Source organism: Leptosomus discolor, unplaced genomic scaffold (assembly GCF_034619465.1).
Source record: "Leptosomus discolor isolate bLepDis1 unplaced genomic scaffold, bLepDis1.hap2 HAP2_SCAFFOLD_40, whole genome shotgun sequence".
Taxonomy (NCBI): domain Eukaryota; kingdom Metazoa; phylum Chordata; class Aves; order Leptosomiformes; family Leptosomidae; genus Leptosomus; species Leptosomus discolor.
This window is the reverse complement of record NW_028237745.1, coordinates 622,239-628,674: the sequence shown is the minus strand read 5'-3', so window position 1 is coordinate 628,674 and position 6,436 is coordinate 622,239.

The window sequence follows — 6,436 nt, the reverse complement described above, 5'->3', positions numbered from 1 at the left end:
TAGATGTAAAACCCAACATCTAGAATTAAAGCCTGATATCTAGAGGTAAAGCCCAACATCTAGAGTAAAAGCAAAATATATAGATTTCAAACCCAAATTCTACAGTTAAATCCCAACATCTAGGGGTAAACCCCAACTTCCAGAGTTAAAGTCCAAAATCTAGAGGTAAACACCAATACCTAGAGTTAGAGCCCAACATCTAGAGATATGCCAAATAAATAGATTTAAAACCCAAAATCTAGAGATAAAGTCGAACATCTAAATGTAAAGCAAAACATCTAGATGTAATCCAAACATCTAGATGTAAAGCCTAACATCTAGAGGTGAAGCACAACATATAGAGGTATAACCCAACATCTAGAGATAAAGACCAACATCTAAATATAAAGCAAAACATCTAGATGTAAAACCCTACATCTAGAGGTAAAGTCCAATATCTAGACCTAAAGACAAAGATCTAGAGGTAAAAACCAACATCTAGTGGTAAAGCCCAACGTCTGGAGGTAAAGCCCAGATTCTAGAGAGAAGCCAAAAATCCAGATGTAAAACCCAAAATCTAGAGCTAAAGCCCAACATCTACAGATAAATCCAGATATCTAGGGGTAAAGCCCAACATCTAGAGGAAAAGCCAAATATATAGATATAAAACCCAAAATCTAGAGGTAAAGCCCAATATCTAGACGTAAAGCCCAAAATCTAGATGAAAAGCACAACTTCTAGGTCTAACGCCCAAAATCTAGAGATAAAGACCAATATCTAGAGGTAAATCCCAACATCTAGAGGTAAAGCCAGATATCTAGAGGTAAAGCCCAACGTCTCGAGGTAAAGCCCATCATCTAGTCCTACAGCCCAATGTCTGCAGGTAAAGCCCAACTTACAGACGTGAAGGCAAACATCTAGATGTAAAACCCAAAATCAAGAGGTAAAGACCAATATCTAGACGTAAAGCCCAAAATCTAGATGTAAAGCCCAACTTCTAGATCTAAAGCCCAAAATATAGATGTAAAGCCCAACTTCTAAATCTAAAGCCCAACATCTAGAGGTAAAGCCCAATATTTAGAGTTTAAGCGCACCATTTGGAGGTAAATCCCAAAATCTAGATGTAAAGCCCAACTTCTAGAGGTAAAGCCCATCATCTAGTCCTACAGCCCAACGTCTGCAGGTAAAGCCCAACATCTAGAGGAAAAGCAAAATATATAGATTTCAAACCCAAATTCTAGAGTTCAATCCCAACATCTAGAGGTAAAGCCCAACTTCCAGAGTTAAAGTCCAAAATCTAGAGGTAAACACCAATACCTAGAGTTAGAGCCAAAAATCTAGAGATAAATCCCAACATCTAGAGACAAAGCCAGATATATAGATTTAAAATCCAAAATCTGGAGGTAAAGCCCAACATCTAGAGCTAAAGCCCCAAATCTAGATGTAAAGCCCAATTGCTAGATCTAAAGCCAAATACTCTAGAGGTAAAGCCCAACATGTAGAGGTAAAGACTAAGATCTAGAGGTGAATTCCAATATCTAGTGTTAAAGGCCGACACCTACAGTTAAAGCCAAACATCTAGATGTAAAACCCAACTTCTAGAGGTAAAGCCGAATATCTAGAGTTAAAGCGCATCCTTTAGAGTAAAGCCCAAAATTCAGAGTTAAAGCCCAACATCTAGAGGGAAAGCCCAGAATCTAGATATAAAGCCTAACATCTAGAGGTGAATTCCAAAATCAAGTGTTAAGGCCTGACATCTACAGTTAAATCCAACCATATAGATATAACCCCCAACTTCTAGAGGTAAGGCCCAAAATCTAGAGGTAAAGCCCAACAGCTAGAGTTAAAGCCGAACGTCTTGAGGTAAAGTCCAAAGTCTAGAGTTAAAGCCCAACTTCTAGAGGTAAAGCCCAACATCTAGACGTAAAGCCAGATATCTGACGGTAAAGCCCAACATCTAGAGGAAAAGCCAAATATATAGATTTAAAACCCAACATCTAGAGATAAAGCCGAACATCTAAATGTAAAGCAAAACATCTAGATGTAATCCAAACACCTAGAGTTAAAGCCTAACATCTAGAGGTGAAGCACAACATACAGAGATATAACCCAACATCTAGAGATAAAGACCAACACCTACATGTAAAGCAAAACATCTAGATGTAAAACCCTACATCTAGAGGTAAAGTCCAATATCTAGACCTAAAGACCAACATCTAGAGGTAAAACCCAACATCTAGAGGTAAAGCCAGATATCTAGAGGTAAAGCCCAACGTCTGGAGGTAAAGCCCATCATCTAGTCCTACAGCCCAATGTCTGCAGGTAAAGCCCAACTTACAGAGGTGAAGGCAAACATCTAGATGTAAAACCCCAAATCTAGAGGTAAAGCCCAACATCTAGAGGAAAAGCCAAATATATATATTTTTAAAACCCAAAATCTAGAGGTAAAGCCCAACATCTAGAGGTAAAGCCAGATATCTAGGGGTAAAGCCCAACATCTATAGGAAAAGACAAATATATAGATTTAAAACCCAAACTCTAGAGGTAAAGCCCAATATCAAGACGTAAGCCCAAAATCTAGATGTAAAGCCCAAATTCTAGATCTAACGCCCAAAATCTAGAGATAAAGACCAATATCTAGAGGTAAAACCCAACATCTAGAGGTAAAGCCAGATATCTAGAGGTAAAGCCCAACATCTAGAGGAAAAGCAAAATATATAGATTTCAAACCCAAATTCTAGAGTTCAATCCCAACATCTAGAGGTAAAGCCCAACTTCCAGAGTTAAAGTCCAAAATCTAGAGGTAAACACCAATACCTAGAGTTAGAGCCCAAAATCTAGAGATAAAGCCCAACATCTAGGGATAAAGCCAGATATATAGATCTAAACCTCAATATCTAGAGGTGAAGCCCAATATCTAGACGTAAAGCCCAATATCTAGATGTAAAGCCCAACTTCTAGATCTAAAGCCCAAAATATAGATGTAAAGCCCAACTTCTAAATCTAAAGCCCAACATCTAGAGGTAAAGCCCAATATTTAGAGTTTAAGCGCATCATTTAGAGGTAAAGCCCAAAATCTAGATGTAAAGACCAACGTCTGGAGGTAAAGCCCATCATCTAGTCCTACAGCCCAATGTCTCCAGGTAAAGCCCAACTTACAGAGGTGAAGGCAAAAATCTAGATGTAAAACCCAAAATCTAGAGGTAAAGCCCAACATCTACAGGTAAATCCAGATATCTAGGGGTAAAGCCCAACATCTAGAGGAAAAGCCAAATATATGGATTTAAAGACCAAAATCTGGATGTAAAGCTCAACTTCTAGATCTAAAGCCCAAAATCTAGATGTAAACCCAAATTCTAGATCTAACGCCCAAAATCTAGAGATAAAGACCAATATCTAGATGTAAAACCCAACATCTAGAATTAAAGCCTGATATCTAGAGGTAAAGCCCAACATCTAGAGGAAAAGCAAAATATATAGATTTCAAACCCAAATTCTACAGTTAAATCCCAACATCTAGGGGTAAACCCCAACTTCCAGAGTTAAAGTCCAAAATCTAGAGGTAAACACCAATACCTAGAGTTAGAGCCCAACATCTAGAGATATGCCAAATACATAGATTTAAAACCCAAAATCTAGAGATAAAGTCGAACATCTAAATGTAAAGCAAAACATCTAGATGTAATCCAAACATCTAGAGGTAAAGCCTAACATCTAGAGGTGAAGCACAACATATAGAGGTATAACCCAACATCTAGAGATAAAGACCAACATCTAAATGTAAAGCAAAACATCTAGATGTAAAACCATACATCTAGAGGTAAAGTCCAATATCTAGACCTAAAGACCAACATCTAGAGGTAAAACCCAACATCTAGTGGTAAAGCCCAACGTCTGGAGGTAAAGCCCAGATTCTAGAGAGAAGCCAAAAATCCAGATGGAAAACCCAAAATCTAGAGGTAAAGCCCAACATCTACAGGTAAATCCAGATATCTAGGGGTAAAGCCCAACATCTAGAGGAAAAGCCAAATATATAGATATAAACCCCAAAATCTAGAGGTAAAGCCCAATATCTAGACGTAAAGCCCAAAATCTAGATGAAAAGCACAACTTCTAGATCTAAAGCCCAACATCTAGAGGTAAAGACCAATAGCTAGAGGTAAAACCCAACATCTAGAGGTAAAGCCAGATATCTAGAGGTAAAGCCCAACGTCTGGAGGTAAAGCCCATCATCTAGCCCTACAGCCCAATGTCTGCAGGTAAAGCCCATCTTACAGAGGTGAAGGCAAACATCTAGATGTAAAACCCCAAATCTAGAGGTAAAGCCCAACATCTAGAGGAAAAGCCATATATATATATATATTTAAAACCCAAAATCTAGAGGTAAAGCCCAATATCTAGACGTAAAGCCCAAAGTCTAGATGTAAAGCCCAACTTCTAGATCTAAAGCCCAAAATCTAGATGTAAAGCCCAACTTCTAGAGGTAAAGCCCATCATCTAGTCCTACAGCCCAATGTCTGCAGGTAAAGCCCAACTTACAGAGGTGAAGGCAAACATCTAGATGTAAAACCCAAAATCTAGAGGTAAAGACCAATATCTAGACGTAAAGCCCAAAATCTAGATGTAAAGACCCATATCTACAGGTAAAGCCCAACATCTAGAGGAAAAGCCAAATATATAGATTTAAAACCCAAAATCTAGAGATAAAGCCGAACACCTAAATGTAAAGCAAAACATCTAGATGTAAACCCCTACATCTAGAGGTAAAGTCCAATATCTAGACCTAAAGATAAACATCTAGAGGTAAAACCCAACATCTAGTGGTAAAGCCCAACGTCTGGAGGTAAAGCCCAGATTCTAGAGAGAAGCCAAAAATCCAGATGGAAAGCCCAAAATCTAGAGGTAAAGCCCAACATCTACAGGTAAATCCAGATATCTAGGGGTAAAGCCCAACAACTAGAGCAAAAGCCAAATATATAGATATAAAACCCAAAACCCAGAGGTAAAGCCCAATATCTAGACGTAAAGCCCAAAATCTAGATGAAAAGCACAACTTCTAGATCTAAAGCCCAACATCTAGAGGTAAATACCAATAGCTAGAGGTAAAACCCAACATCTAGAGGTAAAGAGAGATATCTAGAGGTAAAGCCCAACGTCTGGAGGTAAAGCCCATCATCTAGTCCTACAGCCCAATGTCTGCAGGTAAAGCCCAACTTACAGAGGTGAAGGCAAACATCTAGATGTAAACCCCAAAATCTAGAGGTAAAGCCCAATATCTAGACGTAAAGCCCAAAGTCTAGATGTAAAGCCCAAATTCTAGATCTAAAGCCCAAAATCTAGATGTAAAGCCCAACTTCTAGAGGTAAAGCCCATCATCTAGTCCTACAGCCCAATGTCTGCAGGTAAAGCCCAATTTACAGAGGTGAAGGCAAACATCTAGAGGTAAACCCCAAAATCTAGAGGTAAAGCCCAATATCTAGACGTAAAGCCCAAAGTCTAGATGTAAAGCCCAAATTCTAGATCTAAAGCCCAAAATCTAGATGTAAAGCCCAACTTCTAGATCTAAAGCCCAAAATATAGATGTAAAGCCCAACTTCTAAATCTAAAGCCCAACATCTAGAGGTAAAGCCCAATATTTAGAGTTTAAGCACATCATTTATAGGTAAAGCCCAAAATCTAGATGTAAAGCCCAACTTCTAGAGGTAAAGCCCATCATCTAGTCCTACAGCCCAATGTCTGCAGGTAAAGCCCAACTTACAGAGGTGAAGGCAAACATCTAGATGTAAAACCCAAAATCTAGAGGTAAAGCCCAACATCTAGAGGAAAAGCCAAATATAGAGATTTAAAACCCAAAATCTAGAGGTAAAGCCCAACTTCTAAATCTAAAGCCCAAAATCTAGATGTAAAGCCCAAATTCTAGATCTAACACCCAAAATCTAGAGGTAAAGACCAATATCTAGAGGTAAAACCCAACATCTAGAGGTAAAGCCAGTATCTAGAGGTAAAGCCCAACATCTAGAGGAAAAGCAAAATATATAAATTTCAAACCCAAATTCTAGAGTTCAATCCCAACATCTAGAGGTAAAGCCCAACTTCCAGAGTTAAAGTCCAAAATCTAGAGGTAAACACCAATACCTAGAGTTAGAGCCCAAAATCTAGAGATAAAGCCCAACATCTAGAGATAAAGCCAGATATATAGATTTAAAATCCAAAATCTGGAGGTAAAGCCCAACATCTACAGCTAAAGCCCCAAATCTAGATGTAAAGCCCAATTGCTAGATCTAAAGCCAAATACTCTAGAGGTAAAGCCCAACATCTAGACGTAAAGCCAGATATCTGACGGTAAAGCCCAACATCTAGAGGAAAAGCCAAATATATAGATTTAAAACCCAAAATCTAGAGGTAAAGCCCAATATCTAGACCTAAAGCCCAAAATCTAGATGTAAAGCCCAAATTC